The 18,053-nt window shown below is 46.1% G+C and overlaps 1 non-coding gene and 1 pseudogene across 1 annotated transcript; one reads left to right on the plus strand and one right to left on the minus strand.

Moving 5' to 3' along the window:
• Positions 1–9,887: 9,887 nt before the first annotated feature.
• On the minus strand, positions 9,888–12,881 carry LOC117077774 (annotated as a pseudogene).
• Positions 12,882–13,642: 761 nt separating this feature from the next.
• LOC117078686 lies at positions 13,643–13,746 on the plus strand. Its single transcript, XR_004435116.1, has one exon. It is a non-coding gene; the product is annotated as a small nucleolar RNA U13 (small nucleolar RNA).
• The last annotated feature ends 4,307 nt before the right edge of the window (positions 13,747–18,053 follow it).

The following is an 18,053-nucleotide window of genomic DNA, read 5'->3' on the forward strand; positions in this document are numbered from 1 at the left end:
CTCTCACTCTGTTATCCAGGCACAATCACAGTTGCAGGCTTGACAACAACTGCCAGGCTCAAGCAATCGTCCCACCTCAGCCTCCCGAGTACCTAGGACTACAGGTGTGTGCCTGTACAAAACACATCTGGTCAGTTTTTTATTTTTGTAGAGACAGGGTCTCCTTCTATTGCCCAAGCTGGTCTCGAACTCCTGGGCTCAAGCAATCCTCCTGCCTCAGCCTCCCAAAGTGCTGTGATTACCGGTGTGAGCCACTGTACCTTGCTCCAGAGATATTTTTGTTTTCTTTTGTTTTGTTTTGTTTTTGACGGAGTTTGGTGTGTTGCCCAAGCTGGAGTGCAGTGGCATAATCTCAGCTCACTGCAACCTCCGCCTCCCAGGTTCAAGTGATTCTCCAGCCTCAGCCTCCCTAATAGCTGGAATTACAGGCCCCCACTACCACACCCAGCAAATTTTTTTTTGTATTTTTAGTAGAGACAGGGTTTCAACGTGTTGGCCAGGCTGGTCTTGAACTCCTGACCTAGGGTGATCTGCCTGCCTCAGCCTCCCAAAGTGCTGGGATTACAGGTGTAAGCCACTGCACCTTGCTCCAGAGAACTTTTTTTTTTTTTTTGAGACGGAGTCTCGCTCTGTCGCTCAGGCTGGAGTGCAGTGGCCGGATCTCAGCTCACTGCAAGCTCCGCGTCCCGGGTTCATGCCATTCTCCTGCCTCAGCCTCGCGAGTAGCTGGGATTACAGGCGCCCGCCACCTCGCCCGGCTAGTTTTTTGTATTTTTTAGTAGAGACGGGGTTTCACCGTGTTAGCCAGGATGGTCTCGATCTCCTGACCTCGTGATCCACCCGTCTCGGCCTCCCAAGTGCTGGGATTACAGGCTTGAGCCACTGCGCCGGGCTGCTCCAGAGAACTTTTTGAGGGAAGAAGAGACATCTTTAATTTCTTCTTCTTCTTCTCTTCCCTTCCCCTTCCCCTTCCCCTTCCCCTTCCCCTTCCCCTTCCCCTCCCCTCCTCTCCTCCTCCTCCTCCTCCTCCTCCTCCTTCTTCTTCTTCTTCTTCTTCTTCTTCTTCTTCTTCTCTTCTTTTTGAGACAGAGTTAAGCTCTTGTCACCCAGGCCCAAGTGCAGTGGTGCAATCTTGGTTCACTGCAGCCTCTGCCTCCTGGGTTCAAGCGATTCTCCTGCCTCAGCCTCCCAAGTAGCTGGGATTACAGGCGCCTGCCACCATGCCCAGCTAATTTTTGTATTTTTTAGTAGAGACGGAATTTCACCATGTTGGCCAGGCTGGTCTGGAACTCCTAACCTCAAATGATCCGCCTGCCTCGGCCTCCCAAAGTGTTGGGATTACAGGCATGAGCCACTGCTCCCAGCTGCCATCTTTAATTTCTTATTGGACTGCTGTGATGTTTCTCATTTCTCTCACTCTTCTAGCATTCTATCTGCTCCCTTTCCCCGCTTTTCCTCCAACAGTCTCCTGAATAGGATTTATGGAAAATATGTTTGGTTGTTTTTCTACGTTAGAGTTTTATGAGTATTCCCAAGGAATCAGGAGTTATGTGTCTATTTTGGAAGCACAATTTTTAAAACTACAGCATTCACTTAACACTTTCACTGAAAGTATAGCTTCAAAAAGTGATATTTGCACTCTTAAACATTTAGATGAGTGAATAGAGATAAAGGAACAATTCACATCCCAGAGCTCCGTAATGTCCTAAAAGAGGTGCTTTATATGTCACAGACATCATTCTCAAATGTCACCGAGTCTTTCCTTGGTCTGAAGGTCGCATTTCTCCAGTGTCTCTTCCATACCATCTTGCTCTCAGGAAAAGGAGAATACTTGGGTTCGGTCAAGCCCTCCTCCTAACCTCCATTTCTGGCCTTGATCTCATTCTCTACAGCTGTAAAAGTAATACATTGAATGATCCTCTGAACAGAGAGCACCTGTAGCTCTGAGTTTTCATGGTTCCAAGAGCACAAATGAAATAACAACATAACCTAAATTTTATAGGAACGTGACACTCACTTGACTGTGTCTAGACTGTGTGTGTGCGTGTGTGTGTTTTAGTATTCTGGGAAGACTGAGAATTGCAGCGAATGCGCTTCCAAGCAACGACAAGCAATAAAACTCGGCGCAATATGGCTGACCGTCTCTATGGCAACCTCTGTTGACCCTGTGTATGCATGTTTTACTCATTTTGGTGAATCACATTTTAAAATATAAATGATCTTATGTTGATGATCATGATTTTGTGACCATCAATTATTTGTGATTGTGATAACTCTGCTATTGTTTCTGCTCCGGAATCAGAAAAGCTGTGGAGGAGGTTGGGGGAGGACACACTGGGAGAGAGATGACTCATTTTAACCTTTTCTGGAACAACAAGTGATTACTTCAGAAAAAGATGACTTCAGCATGTACTTCCTCCCACCACCCCCATGAGCTGTTCATGGTGATGTAGACATGCCTGTCTGCACTGACCCTGTCCTTTAAGCACTGCCATCAGGCTGGGGCTTTGTTCTTTTGTTTTTGAGACAGGGTCTCACTCTGTCACACAGGCTGGAGGATGGGGCACAATCACAGCTCACGGCAGCCTTCATCTTCCAGGCTTAAAGGATCCTCCCACCTCAGCCTCCTGAATAGCTGCGACTACAAGCATGCACCACCTTGCCCAGCCAATTTTTAAATTTTTTGTAAAGATACGGTCTCACTACTTTGCGCGGGCTGGTCTTGAACCCTTGGGCTCAAACAGTCTTCCACCTCCACCTCCTAAATTGCTAGGGTTACAGGCTTGAGCCACTGTGCCCGGCCAACTTCTGTTGTTTTCTTTCTTTTCTTTTCTTTTTTTTTTTTTTGAGATGGAATCTCTCTCTGTTGCCTGGGCTGAAGTGCAGTGGTGCAGTCTCAGCTAACTACAACCTCTGCCTCCTGGGTTCAAGCAATTCTTCTGCCTCAGCCTCCCGAGTAGCTGGGACTACAGGTGCCCTGCCACCATGCCAGGCTAATTTTGTTTTTTTGTTTGTTTGTTTTTGTTTTTTGTTTTTTTGAGATAGAGTCTTGCTCTGTCACCCAGGCTGGAGTACAGTGGTACAATCTTGGCTCACTGCAACCTCGCCTCCCGGGTTCAAGAGATTCTCCTGCCTCAGCCTCCCAAGTAACTGGGACTATAGGAACCCGCCACCATGCCAGGCTGATTTTTGTATTTTTAGTAAAGACAGGGTTTCATCACGTTGGCTAGGCTGGTCTTGAACTCCTGACCTCAGGTGATCCACCCACCTTGGCTTCCCAAAGTGCTGGGATTGCAGGCATGAGCCACTGCACCCAGCCAATTTTTGTATTTTTAATAGAGACAGGGGTTCACCACATTGGCCAGGCTAGTGTCGAACTCCTGAGACAGGTCATCCACCCCCTTTAGCCTCCCAAAGTGCTGGGATTATAGATGTGAGCCACCACACCCAGCTCAGCTTCTGTATTTAAATGAGTCTGGAGGAAACTTTTTGGTGAGACACTGGGTTGTCCTATTCTTGTTGGGACAACTCTTTGGGGGCCTCGATTTCTAACATCTCATCATGGGAATTTAAGAACTGCTAAGAAGCATCTTCATCAGCCCCATTAAACCAGATGGCCACACAGACTCTGACGTGACAATCTGAGGCTTCCTGGGGTCACAACTAGGACAGTGAATTATAGATTCAGATCCTGGCTGGGTGTCGTGGCTCACAACTGTAATACTAATGATTTGGGAGGCCAAGGTGAGAGGATTGCTTGAGACCGGAGTTCAAGACCAGCCTAGGCAACATAGTGAGACCCTGTCTCTACAAAAAATTAAAAAATTAGGCAGGCATGGTGACATGCACCTGTAGTCCCAGCTACTTGGGAGGCTGAGGTGGAGAATTATTGCCTGAGCCTAAGAGGTTGAGGCTGCAGTAGGCCAAGTCTGCACCACTGCACTCCAGCCTGGGTGACAGAGCTGGGCCCCGTCTCTTAAAAAAAAAAAAAAAAAAAAAAATAGATTCAGGCTGCTACATCTGCAAGACACCAGCATTTCAGAAGTTGCTTGTCTCCATGGCCTGGCACTGGTTTTCATCCTGGTATTAGAAATGCATCAGTGCTCCCTGGAGAAGGGGCCAGTTTCACCAGCACCTGCCCCATGAGCCATGAAAATGCACATTCTAAGAAGGAGCCAGACAGGGCCCGAGTCCCTCTGTGACTCATGGGCTGTGATAAAGGTGTCATGTTGGCCACAGGAAGCACGATTGTTCTCTCCTTGTGCATTGCAGAGGCTGGAGGTTGAAGGAGTGACCTGTGCTGTTGTCCCAGGAGCCGGGGCTTTCTCAGAAGTCCTTTTCTTGTGATGTCCAAACAACCACGCAGAAAATGCTAATTGGTTACCCTCCAAAACAACTATGAAAAATGATCCTTTGAGTTTCAAAGTCCCATCACAGCTTTTATCTCACCAAGAAACCCTAGGCCAAGCTTGTGCACAAGCTGGGCCACATGCGGCCAGGACGGCTTTGAAAGAGGCCCAACACAAATTCCTACACTTTCTTAAAACATTACGAGATGTTTTTGCCATTTATTTTTTAGCTCATCAGCTATCATTAGTGTTAGTGTATTTTATGTGTGGCCCAAGACAATTCTTCTTCTTCCAGTATGGCCCAGAGAGGCCAAAAGATTGGACACTCCGCCTGGGCTTTTCCGATTTAGCCCTCCCGGATTTCCCAGAGCAGGACAGTCCCTCACACCAGTCTCAAGGGCCAGCAGGGCTTTTCCTCACAGACTGAGCTGTGGTTGCTGAAGTGTTCAGAAGCGGTAATAACATAATCAAGACTCTTCCTTAGGGCTTGAGGGTTCCAGCAAACATCTCTGCCATCTGTCTGCCTGCTTTTTCTGTCACTTCTGAAATTCTGGTATCATGCTTATGGTCAAAGCAACTAACTTCTGTGGCTACTAGAACTTTCTTCCTGCTTTTCTCATTCTGTGCTTCCTGCTGCTGTCGATGAAACTCAGCTTCTTATTCCCAGGCACTCTCAGAGTGAGGATCCACAGGAGGCTTTGATTCTCAGGACAGATAACCCCATCTTTCCTCTGGTTCTGACCTATTTTTCTGTGTCCTTGTTACTGTGGTCATACCCAGAGAAGTAACATTTTGTCTTGCATTTGTAAAAATCTCTACCTTTCCCCACAAAGGGATTTCAGCACAGTGGCTGTTTTAACAGATATTGGGCAGCACTTACCACATGTTCCCTTCCTGAGTCCTTGAAAGTAATTTTCAGCTTTTGATCAGCTACATTGTTCTTCCCAGCTACATTTTTGGGAATTCCAGCAGAATAACTTGTTACTCTTTTAAAGGTCCTAATGATAAAATGAAACAAAACATCCCCTTTTTATCATCACCCACAAAGCCCTAATGCTTGCAACAAAGATTGTGAAATGGCCAGGGAACAGTTTGTGAGACAGAAAGGATGGCTTTGTTGATTAGCAAAAAGCTACAAGGTGGACACCGGCAACACAACAGGATTGTGTTGCTTCAAGTGAAACTCGCTTCAAGTGAAACAAAGTTGGAATTATTTTCACTTTTAGTGTTAAATGGGCTTTTTGTTTGTTTGTTTCCAAATTACTTGAAAAGTTACTAATCCAAGCTGGTATGAGTGGTATCATTTTAGTAATTAGATTAATGCGCTACCAGATCCTAGAATTTCCCACTTTACCAAAGAAAAGAATGTCCTGTGGAATTCTGCTAGACCAAGACAGGCTTTTCCTCTGAGCAATATTGATAAAGTTGTCTAAATACATGAACTGCTGGCATTTTTAAAAAAGTAATAATGTTTTTGGGTTTTTTTTTTGAGACAGAGTCTCGCTCTGTCGCCCAGGCTGGAGTGCAGTGGCCGGATCTTGGCTCACTGCAAGCTCCGCCTCCCGAGTTTATGCCATTCTCCTGCCTCAGCCTCCGGAGTAGCTGGGACTACAGGCGCCCGCCACCTCGCCCGGCTAGTTTTTTTGCGTGTTTTTAGTAGAGACGGGGTTTCACCGTGTTAGCCAGGATGGTCTCGATCTCCTGACCTCGTGATCTGCCCGTCTCGGCCTCCCAAAGTGCTGGGATTACAGGCTTGAGCCACCGCACCCGGCCAGTAATAATGTAATAATCGAGAGGTAGTCTTGCTATGTTGCCCAGGCTGGTCTGGAACTCCTGGTTTCAAGTGATCTGCCAGCCTCGGCCTCCCAAAGTGCTGGGATTACAGGTGTGAGCCACAGTGCCTGATGGTGGCATTTTGTCTTCTTCAAGGAAAAAGTTAAAAGATGAGTCGGATGACATTGTGAACAACATAGTGAGACTCCGTCCTTTCAAAAAAAATACCAAAAAGTAGCCACACGTGGTGGTGTACCCCTGTAGTCCCAGCTATTCCAGAGGCTGAGATGGGAGGATCATCTGAGTCTGGGAGGCCAAGGCTGCAGTGAGCTGAGATTGCACTGCTGCACTCAAGCCTGGGTGACAGGCTGAAACCCTGTCTCAAAAACAAAACAAAACAAAATACTGCCACCATGCCTGCCTAATTTTTTTTTTTTTTTTTTGGTAGAGATTGATGGGAGGATCTCACTATGCTGTCCAGGCTGATCTCAAATTCCCGATGTCAAGTGATTCTCCCGCCTTGGCCTCCCAAAATGCTGGGATTACAGGGATCTTTAAATGCTGGGGATCGGCATATTTAAAACGAACACACTGTTTTAGTTTAAGAGACTAAAGAGGTGCATGTGTATGGAATAAATGAGCCTGGACTGAATCTTGTCTTTTAAAAAAGTTATAAAAATGTATGGGACAACTGGGGAAAATTAAATATGGACTGGATATTAAGTGATATTAGGGAATTATTGCTAATTGTCTTAGGTGTGTAAACATAACATGATAATGCAAGAGAATGTACTTACTTTTAGGAGATGCATGCTGAAGAATTTAGAATTGAAGGGGATTGTTGTCTGCAACTTACTTTCAAACGGTTGGAGGCCGGGCACAGTGGCTCACGCCTATAAATCCCAGCACTTTGGGAGGCCCAGGCAGTGAATCACCTGAGGTCAGGACTTACAGACCAACCTGGCCAACATGGTGAAACCCTGTCTCTACTAAAAATACAAAAAATTAGCCGGGCATGGTGGCGAGTACCTGTAATCCCAGCTATTCGGGAAACTGAGGCAGGAGAATCGCTTGAACCCGGGAGGCAGAGGTTGCAGTGAGCTGACATTGCGCCATTGCACTCCAGCCTGGGCAACAAGAGCGAGACTCCATGTAAAAAAAAAAAAAAAAAAAAAAAAAAAAGCAACCTTGCAAGAAAAATACAGAAAAGACTGTAAGTCATATACAGACACATGATTGAAATTAAATCATATAAACATTTCCTTATATCTGTACAGAGAAAGTTTCATGTAGTAATTAAGATTCTGGAGCCAAACTGCCAAGGTTCAAAGTGAAGCTCTATGCTGGGCGCGGTGGCTCAAGCCTGTAATCCCAGCACTTTGGGAGGCCAAGACGGGCGGATCACGAGGTCAGGAGATCGAGACCATCCTGGCTAACACGGTGAAACCCCGTCTCTACTAAAAATACAAAAAACTAGCCGGGCGAGCTGGCGGGCGCCTGTAGTCCCAGCTACCTGGAAGGCTGAGGCAGGAGAATGGCGTAAACCCGGGAGGTGGAGCTTGCAGTGAGCTGAGATCCGGCCACTGCACTCCAGCCTGGGCGACAGAGCCAGACTCCGTCTCAAAAAAAAAGAAACAAAAACAAAAACAAAAAAACAAACAAACAAAAAAAACGAAGTGAAGCTCTGTCACAACTGGCTGACTGTATGGCCTTGGGAACATTATTTTTATTTGCTGGGCCTCACATGACCCCGGTGCTCAGTCTGGAAAATTTTGCCTTGTGACATTTTACAAATTATTAAATCTGGACGGTGGACATATAAACATTTATTGTACCAGTCTCTGTACAAAACTTTAAGCTGGGCACGGTGGGTCATGCCTGTAATTCCAACACTTTGGGAGGCCAAGGAGGGTGGATCACTTGAGGCCAGGAGTTCAAGACCAGCCTGACCAACATGGTGAAACCCCATCTCTACTAAAGATATAAAAATTATCCGGGTGTGGTTGCAGGGGTCTGTTATCCCAGCTACTCTGGAGGCTGAGGCAGGAGAATCGCTTGAACCCGGGAGGCGGAGGTTGCAGTGAGCTGAGATTGCACCACTGCACTCTGGCCTGGGAGAAAGAGTGAAACTACCTCTCAAAAAAAAAAAAGAAAAAAAAAAGAAAAAAAAAAAAGTGTGCAGATAACCTTGGTTAGTGTTTTAAAATATATTACTTTAAAACAATCCCAAACTTACAGAAAAGTCACAGGTATAGTACACATAACTTTTCTCTCTGAACCACTTAAAGTTAAGGTGCTTAGTCACATACTTTTGGGTTGAAAAAAAATTAAGTTGTTAACCTGAGGCCTGATCATCCCTGAATACTTTAACGTGTATTTCCTACAAATAAGAATGGTGGCCAGGCGCAGTGGCTTATGCCTGTAATCCCAGCACTTTGGTAGGCGGAGGTGGGTGGATCACCTGAGGTTAGGAGTTCAAGACCAGCCTGACCAACATGGTGAAACCCCATCTCTACTAAAAATACAAAAATTAGCCAGGTGAGGTGGCGGGCACCTACAGTCCTAGATATTCAGGGGGCTGAGGCAGGATAATTGCTTGAACCTGGGAGGCAGAAGTTGCAGTGAGCCAAGATCACACCACTGCACTCCAATATAGGTGATAGAGGGAGACTCCGTCTCAAAAAAAAAAACAAAAAACAAAAAAAACCCATTCTCTTATATAACCAAAATATAGCCATCAAAATCAGGAAACAATGTAATATGTTGTTACCACCTAATCCTCAACCCCATCATTCAAGTTTTATCACTTGTCTCAATAATGTCCTTTAATCAGGCATCAGGCATGGTGGCTCACATCTGTAATTCTAGCACTTTAGGAGCTAATACTTTTGAAGGTTAGAAGCCTGTTATTTTGTAGCATGTCCCTCAGTTTGGGTTTGTCTGATGTTTCCTTGTGGCTAGGTCAGGTTCTGCATCTTCTTCTTTTTTTTTTTTTTTTTTTTTTTCCTTCCACAAGTATTTATTGATCTTGCTGCATACCAGGCCCTGGGCTGAGGACACAACCATGAATGAAGCATGGTCCCTGCCACCACAAGGTCCTCTTCACTCACACACACACTGAGGACTACGGCTTCATCACCTTTCAGAAGCAGCTGAGTGGGGCTATGTAGAACTCATGGATGAGAGCAGAAGGTGACCACCAAAAGGTCACTGAACTCCCCAAGAAAACTGTTGAGTCGCACACATGTCCAGTTTTCCAGGTCCAAGACATACAGCAGCACTACTTCATAATAGCCACCAGGGGCGGAGCCAGGAAGAACCAGAGGGAAACAGGGTTTTCTCACATGAAGGAAGAGCAGCCTGCATCACTTAATGGTTGTCTTGAGTTAATGGAGGACAATACATGGAATACGTTCTAGTACGTCAGCCCAACCCAACTGCACTGAGGTGAGGGAGCAGGCAGAAGACAGGAGTGTGCATGTTGGCAAGAGGGGCAGAGGGCACTTAGGGATTCTTAGTAAGTACAACTGACTAAAGTGTTTTTTGGGTAGAAGGAAGAATTGAGCTGCAGCCAGGCGAAGACAGAGCGCCCCCCTGCCAGGAGCTCTTGCTCAAGCAACACAGTAAGTCCCCGAGAATCTTTAATCTGTGAACATCGCCCAGACAGAACAGGCATGCAGGCAACACTTGGAATGCACAGGAAACACACTTTGGCTTCTGGTGGCCCAAACAAGTCTGAGTGGGCACAGAAAGGGCAATATCTTGGCTAGGAGCCACCATTCAAGTGTAGGAGAGCAAGTTGAGGTCATAAAAGCCATCCACATCAAAGTGGCTGATACTTGCGGAGGTGTGACTGGCCCAGATCATCTCTGTCAGTGCCCACATCTGCTGCACCTTGGAGGATACCCTGCTGGGGTCTGGGAGCCCCTCATGGAGGAGATGCAGGTTGTTCACAGGGCACTGGGGGAGAGAGCCACTTGGGGGAGATCATGGAGGGGCTCTTTGGTCCCTGCTGATAGATCTGCAGCTCCTCCACTGTGAAAGACAGCCACAGTGGTGATGGTTGCCGCAGAATCAGGCGTAGCTCCGATACTCTGGCCATGTCACACAGTATCTGATACTTGAAGAGTGACACATATTCCTGGGCTCCTTCCTCACTGTGTAGGTCAGGCATCAGACAGTAGTCCTGTAGTCAAGTCACCCACTTGGCCGTGTGTGTGCTGAGGTGTGCTGACAGACACGGATGCTCAAAAAAGCTGTGTAGTAATTCTTTTTCTTTTTTTTTTCTTTTTGAGATGGAGTTTCGCTCTTTTTGCTCAGGCTGGAGTGCAATGGCGCGATCTTGGCTCACCACAACCTCCGCCTCCCAGGTTCAAACGATTCTTCTGCCTCAGCCTCCCGAGTAGCTGGGATTACAGGCACCCACCACCGCGCCCAGCTATTTTTGTATTTTTAGTAGAAACGGGGTTTCACCATGTTGGCCAGGCTAGTCTCGAACTCCCGACCTCAGGTGATCCACCTGCCTCGGCCTCCCAAAGTTCTGGGATTACAGGCATGAGCCACTGTGCCCGGTCTCTCTTTTTTTTTAATAGAGACAGTCTCACCATATTGCCTAGGCTGGTCTTGAACTCCTAGGACCAAGCAATCCTCCTGCCTCCCAATTGCTGGATTATAAGTGTGAGCTAGCGCACATGGCCTGTAGAACATATTTTCTTTTCTTATCTTTTTTTTTTTTTTTTTTTTGAGACGGAGTCTCACTCTGTTGCCCAGGCTGGAGTGCAGTGGCATGATCTCGGCTCACTGCAACCTCTGCCTCCTGGGTTCAAGCAATGCTCCTGCCTCAGCCTCCTGAGTAGCTGGGATTACAGATGCCTGCCACTGCGCCTGGATAATTTTTGTAGTTTTAGTAGAGACAGGGCTTCACCATGACAGGCTGGTCTTGAGCTCCTGACCTTGTGATCCACCCTTCTTGACCTCCCAAAGTGCTGGGATTTTAGGCGTGAGCCACCATGCCTGGCCAACAAAGCCATCCTTTCTGTCTCACAAACTATTCCCTGGCCATTTCACAATCTTTGCTGCACGCATTAGGGCTTTGTGGGTGATGATAAAAAGGGGGTATTTTGTTTCATTTTATCATTAGAACCTTTAAAAGAGTAGCAAGTTTTTTGGCTGGACTTCCCAAAAATGTAGCTGGGAAGAACAATGTAGCCAATCAAAAGCTGAAAATTACTTTCAAGGATTCAGGAGGGGAACATGTGGTACGTGCTGCACGATATCTGTTAAAATAGCCATTGTGCTGAAATTCCTTTGTGGGGAAAGGTAGAGATTTTTGCAAATGCAAGACAAAATGTTACTTCTCTGGGTATGACCACAGTAACAAGGACACAGAAAAATAGGTCAGAACCAGAGAAAGATGGGGTTATCTGTCCTGAGAATCAAAGCCTCCTATGGATCCTCGCTCTGAGAGTGCCTGGAATAAGAAGCTGAGTTTCATTGACAGCAGCAGGAAACGCAGAGTGAGAAAAGCAGGAAGAAGGCAGGGCGCAGTTGCTCACGCCTGTAATCCCAGCACTTTGGAGGCCGAGGCGGGCGTATCACCAGGTTAGGAGTTCCAGACTAGCCTGGCCAACATGGTGAAACCCCGTCTCTACTAAAAATACAAAACATTAGCTAGATATGGTGGCATGTGCCTGTAGTCCCAGCTACTTGGGAGACTGAGGCAGGAGAATAGCTTGAACTTGGGAGGCGGAGGTTGCAGTGAGCAGAGATCCATGCCATTGCACTCCAGTCTGGGCAACAGAGCAAAACTCCATCTTAAACAACAACAAAAAAAAAAAGCAAGAAGAAAGTTCCAGTAGCCACAGAAGTTAGTTGCTTGACCATGGACATGATACCAGAATTTCAAAAATGACAGAAAAAGCAGGCAGACAGATGGCAGAGGTGTTTGCTGGAATCCTTAAGCCCTGCACTCCAGCCTGGGCAACAGAGTGAGACTCTCTTTCAAAAAAAAAAAAAAAAAGAATGGCTTTTGTTGATTAGCAAAAGCTGGAACAAGGACACGGGCAACACAACAGGATTGGGACCCTCCTTTTTTTTTTTTTTTTTTCTTTTTTTTCAGACAGAGTGTTGCTCTGTCATCCAGGCTGGAGTGCCATGGTGTGATCTCAGCTCACTGCAACCTCCACCTCCTGGGTTCAAGTGATTCTCCTGCCTCAGCCTCCCTAGTAGCTGGGATTACAGGCATGTGCCACATCACCCGGATAATTCTTGTATTTTTAGTAGACATGAGGTTTCACCATGTTGGCCAGGCTAGTCTCGAACACCTGAGCTCAAGTGATCCACCTGCCTCGGCCTCCCAAAGTGCTGGAATTACAGGTGTGAGCCATTGTGGTGGCCATAGATACCTTTTTTTTTTTTTTCTGAGACAGGCTCTCTCTCTGTCTCCCAGGCTGGAGTGTAGTGATGCGATCATGGCTCACTGCAGCCTCAACCTCCTGGGCTCAAGTTATTCTCCTATCTCAGCCTCTTGAGTAGGGACTACAGGTGCACCCCACCACGCCTGGCCATTTTTTGTATTTATTGTCGAGACGAGGTTTCACCATGTTGGCCAGGCTGGTCTTGAACTCCTGGGCTCAACCCATCCTCTCACCTTGGCCTCCCAAGGTGCTACGATTACAGGTGTGAGCCACTGCCCCTGGCTGGATTGCTTCATTTTAAACACTATAAAATAAATATCTCACCCTCCCCGTAAATACACATTTCTACCCCCTACTCCATTTTTAACACTACAGGGCAACATTTTGAATTGAAATATTCCATAATATTAGTTTTTGTTACTCACCTGTAATAGCGTAGACACTGGCTGGGCGCAGTAGCCCACGCCTGTAATCCCAGCACTTTGGGATGCCAGGGCAGGTGGATCATCTGAGGTCAGGAGTTCGAGACTAGCCTTACCAACATGGAGAAACTCCATCTCTACTGAAAATACGAAATTAGTCGGGCGTGGTAGCACATGCCTGTAATCCCAGCTACTCGGGAGGCTGAGGTATCCCTCAGAATTGCTTGAACCCAGGAGGCAGAAGTTGCGGTGAGCCGAGATCACAGCATTGCACTCCAGCCTGGGCACCAAAAGCGAAACTCAGTCTCAAAAAAAAAAAAAAGAAAAAGAAAAAGAAAAGTATAGACACTAGATTGTAGTTGCAGAATTCCATCACAATGGAATATGTTCAGGCTGAGTCCTTCCTTTGGCATGTTTGCATTGTGTGAACACTGGAATGATCCATTTCTGTTACCATTACCATATGTTTTTTTCCCATCCCGTATGGTTTTCTCAGTATGTAGCGTCGTGTAAGCCACTCTAACACTGGAGTTCAGAGAACTGGTTTGAGTTCCAGCTTGCTAACCAGGTGGTGCTCAAAACACAGCTATGGCCACAAAAGCCCATTCTCTGAAGTTGGTAATCATAGCCTAATCTCCTTTTGACTCCTCAACACACTGTTTCAAAAAGATGGTAGCCAACCACCCTTTTGTGATTCATAAGTGTGGTGGTTCAGTTTTCACGCTCATGTGTGAGATGTGCCTCCCTCCAAACTTTTTACAGCACAAGCACATTACCCATCTGACATGAGGGGAAAAAAGGTTATGGTTCTAAATGTCATTTTTGGAAAAGAAAAATTCAGCCAGGAGCAGTGGCCCACGTCTGTAATTCCAGCACTTTGGGAGGCCAAGGTGGGCGGATCACTTGAGGTCAGGAGTTTAAGACCAAGCTGGCCAACGTGGCAAAATCCTGTTTCTACAAAAAAAAAAAAAAAAAAAAAAATTAGCCATGCGTGGTGGCAGGCACCTGTAGTCCCAGCTACTCGGAATGCTGAGGTGGGAGGATCGCTTGAGCCTGGGAGGTGGAGGTTGCTGTGGGCCAAGATTGCACCACTGCACTCTAGCCTGAGTGACAGAGTGCAACCCTGTCTCAAAAAAAAAAAAAAAAAAAACAGAAAGAAAGAAATCCAAAGACTGTGATACTTTCTTCATAATTCCCTAGTTTTAACATGGAGGGAGGGTATATATTAAAATATATTTGTATTTCATATATATATATATATATATATATTTTTTTTTTTTTTTTTTTTGAGACGGAGTCTTGCTCTTTCGCCCGGGCTGGAGTGCAGTGGCCGGATCTCAGCTCACTGCAAGCTCCGCCTCCCGGGTTTTACGCCATTCTCCTGCCTCAGCCTCCGGAGTAGCTGGGACTACAGGCGCCCGCCACCTCGCCCGGCTAGTTTTTTGTATTTTTAATAGAGACGGGTTTTCACCGTGTTAGCCAGGATGGTCTCGATCTCCTGACCTCGTGATCCGCCCGTCTCGGCCTCCCTATGACACACACATAAAACATATGCACAGGACAAGAGACAAGCCAGGGCAGCATAGATTTTAGTACTTCAAATACAGCCATCACTTTTGCCATATCCATGTACCAAATGAACATTATTTACTTAACATGTTTCTTTAAATTGGTGCACATTTTATTTATTTATTTATTTATTTGAGATGGAGTCTCAATCTGTAACCCAGCTGGAGTGCAGTGGTATGATCTGGCTCGCTGCAACCTCCGCCTGCCAGGTTCAAGCGATTCTCCTGCCTCAGTCCCCTGAGTAGCTGAAATTACAGGCACCCGCCACCACGCCCAGCTAATTTTTGTATTTTTGGTAGAGACGGGGTTTCACCATGTTGACCAGGCTGGTCTCAAACTCCTGACCTCAGGTGATCCACTGGCCTCGGCCTCTCATAGTGCTGGGATTAAAGGTGTGAGCCATCACTCCTGGCCCACATTTTAAAACGTAAGTAAAACTGCATTTATTTGTCTCTGATGGAGTTAATGGGCACAGCAGGAGACAGATGGTACCTTCCCAGTTTCTTTCAGCCTCCATGGTATATATCTTTTTTTTTTTTTTAAGAGACAGGAGCCAAGCAAGGTAGCTTACACCTGCAATTCCAATATTTTGGGAGGCTGAGACAGGAGGATGACTTGAGGCCCAGAGTTTGAGACCAGCCTGCACAACTTAGTGAGTCCCCTGTCTCTACAAGGAAGGTGTGGTGGCTCTCACGTGCAGTCTCAGCTACTCAGGGAGGCTAAGGTGGGAGGATCACTTGAGCCCAGGAGTTCAAGCCTGCAGTGAGCTATGATTGTGTCACTGCACTCCAGCCTGGACCAGAGATTGAGACCTTGACTCTTAAAAAGAGAGAGAGATGCCAGGCATGGTGGCTCACACCTGTAATCCCAGCAATTTGGGAGGCCTAGGTGGGTGGATCACAAGGTCAGGAGTTCAAGACCAGCCTGGCCAACATAGTGAAACTCTGTCTCTACTAAAAATACAAAAAATTAGCCGGGCCGGGCATGGTGGCCGGCACCTGTAATCCTAGCTAGTCGGAGGTTGAGGCAGGAGAATCGCTTGAACCCGGGAGGCAGAGGTTGAACTGAGCTGAGATTGTGTCACTGCACGCCAGCCCCTGTGACAGTGTGAGACTCCGTCTCAAAAAAAAAAAGGGAGAGAGAGTCTCACTGTCATCCAGGCTGGAGTGCAGTGGTGCAATCCTAGCTCACTGCAGCCTCAAACTCCTGGGCTCAAGGGATCCTCCTGCCTCAGCCTCTTGGGTAGCTGGGACTACAGGCATGAGCCACCGCGCCTGGCCCAGTACATCTTTTGACAACAGAAGAGCAGATTTCACCCCCAGAGCTTCCACCAAACAGAGTATTCAGCTAAAATTCAGTAGCTTTTGTTTTTGTAGTACTGACCCCAGTGTAGAAAGGAAAAAACAAACAAAAAACAAACAAAAAAACCAATAACTTGGAAAAACGTTTTGTGATTACACAAACATTCTCTTTTAAGGACATAAATTATGAATAAAGTTAATTTTCTTTAAAAAGATATAAGTTAACATGTTAGACATCAGCATATTGCTATCACTTTAATTTAATCAAAGTGATTCAGTTATTGTAGGGATATTTTCAAACAGCCACATTGCAACTCAGAAAAGAAACTAAAGCCAGGTCAAGAAGGCAGACCTTTCTAGTATTTACTTCTCATGCAAATATTGAGACTATGTTTGTTATGTAACTCACTATAAGTAGCCATCTAACTTGTTCAATAAGTGTGATTAATGTGTATAATCAAAAAGTGCAAAGAAAATAAATATTTGGTTCTCTTACTAATATCCCTCTACAAACCCAGAGAGACATCTGAATATGCAACATGCAAGGGTGGGTGATGGCCTCAGAACAGAGATCAGGAGTGAGAGGGGGGCCAGCCATAGAAGCGAAATCATTACAAACACTGACACAGTGGCACACAGGCAAGTGATGCCCTTCTCGTGTGAGTACGGAGAGAAAGACTATCACTTGCACGCTAGTATTGTACCCTTAAAACTACCAGTGCTATAGACTAGCATTTGCCACATTCCCAGAGCATCCCAGATAGTCACATTTTAGGCATATGTTTTCTTTTTGTTGTTGTTGTTTTTAGACAGTCTGGCTCTGTCGCCCAGGCTGGAGTGCAGTGGTGTGATCTCGGCTCACTGCAACCTCCACTTCCCAGGTTCAAGTGATTCTCCTGATTCAGCCTCCCGAGTAGCTGGACTAGAGGCACACACCACCATGTAGGGCATATACTTTCTATAAGAGTGAAAAATTTCATCTGTTGGCCTGCCTTAAGATTTTGCTTAATTCAACAATATGTTTTAACTTTTCTTTCTTCCCTTCCCCCTTTTCCTTCATTCCTTCCTTCCTTCCTTCTTCCTTTCTCCCTTCCTTCCTCCTTCCCTTCTCCCCTCCCTTGCTCTCCCCTCCCCTCCCCTCCCCTCCCCTTCCCTTCCCTTCCCTTCCTTTCCTTCTCTCTCTGTCTCTGTCTTTCTTTCTTTTTGAGACAGAGCTTGCTCTATTGCCCAGGCTGGAGTGCAGTGATGTGATCTCGCTCACTGCAGCCTCAACCTCCCTGGCTTAAGTGTCCTCCCAGCTCAGCCTCCCAAGTTGCTAAGACCATGGGCACGCGCCACCACACCCAGCAATTTTTTTTTTTTTTTTTTTGTATTTTTTTTGTAGAGAGAGGTTTTCACTATGTTGTCCAGGCTGGTCTCAAACTCCTGGCCTCAAGCAATCTGCCCGCCTCAGTCTCCAAAGTGTTGGGATTACAGGCTTTTTTAACTTTTAAAAGGGGAAAAGAATTGCAAACTAAAGACTGAGAGTATATTCTTTGTCGTAGGTGTACGTGTTTGCTCACAGCCCCTTACACAGCTTGTGTAAGGAGCCCAATTTTTGGTGGAAGAAAGGAAAACTGTCAGTCTCAACTGCACAAGTGAGATATTGGATAAGTTACTTCACAGTTCGGTGTTTTCCGTTTCCTGACCTGTATGACAGATACAAGACTGTGCACCCATTTGGTTTAGTTTGGTTTTGGGCTTAACTAATCTCCAAATACCCTTTTTACTGTGAAATGTCTGTGATCTGCATTCTTAGGTTACACTGATTACTAATTTCTTTGCACTGCAGTTTTTTTTTTTTTCTAGTAAAAGTACAGTTATGGTTTCTTGTCTTCCTTTTTAGAATATCTTAAGTAACACCCCACATCCAATTTTCCAGTGGGTTTCCAGTCCTAATATGGTTCAGAGTTCCATAGTGCTCAAGGGTATTGATGTATTAGGGCAATGTGACCCAGGAAACTGCTGTGGAAAATTGTAAGGTAAGGTGACATTAGAAAAATGTTTCATCAAAATGCCAAAGTGTGTGAGAGCATATCCTCCCTCGCATTTCTGCACATTTGTGTCAAGTGGTCAAGCAGTTCCTAAGCAACGGTGCGGAGGTGGTTGCTAGGCTGGCTTATCACGTGTCCACGGATTCAGCCGCTAAAGAAATGGTGGGCCCAACTGCATTCAGACAGTTTA

This window comes from Trachypithecus francoisi, unplaced genomic scaffold (assembly GCF_009764315.1).
Source record: "Trachypithecus francoisi isolate TF-2019V2 unplaced genomic scaffold, Tfra_2.0 Lachesis_group6, whole genome shotgun sequence".
In the NCBI taxonomy this organism is placed as follows: domain Eukaryota; kingdom Metazoa; phylum Chordata; class Mammalia; order Primates; family Cercopithecidae; genus Trachypithecus; species Trachypithecus francoisi.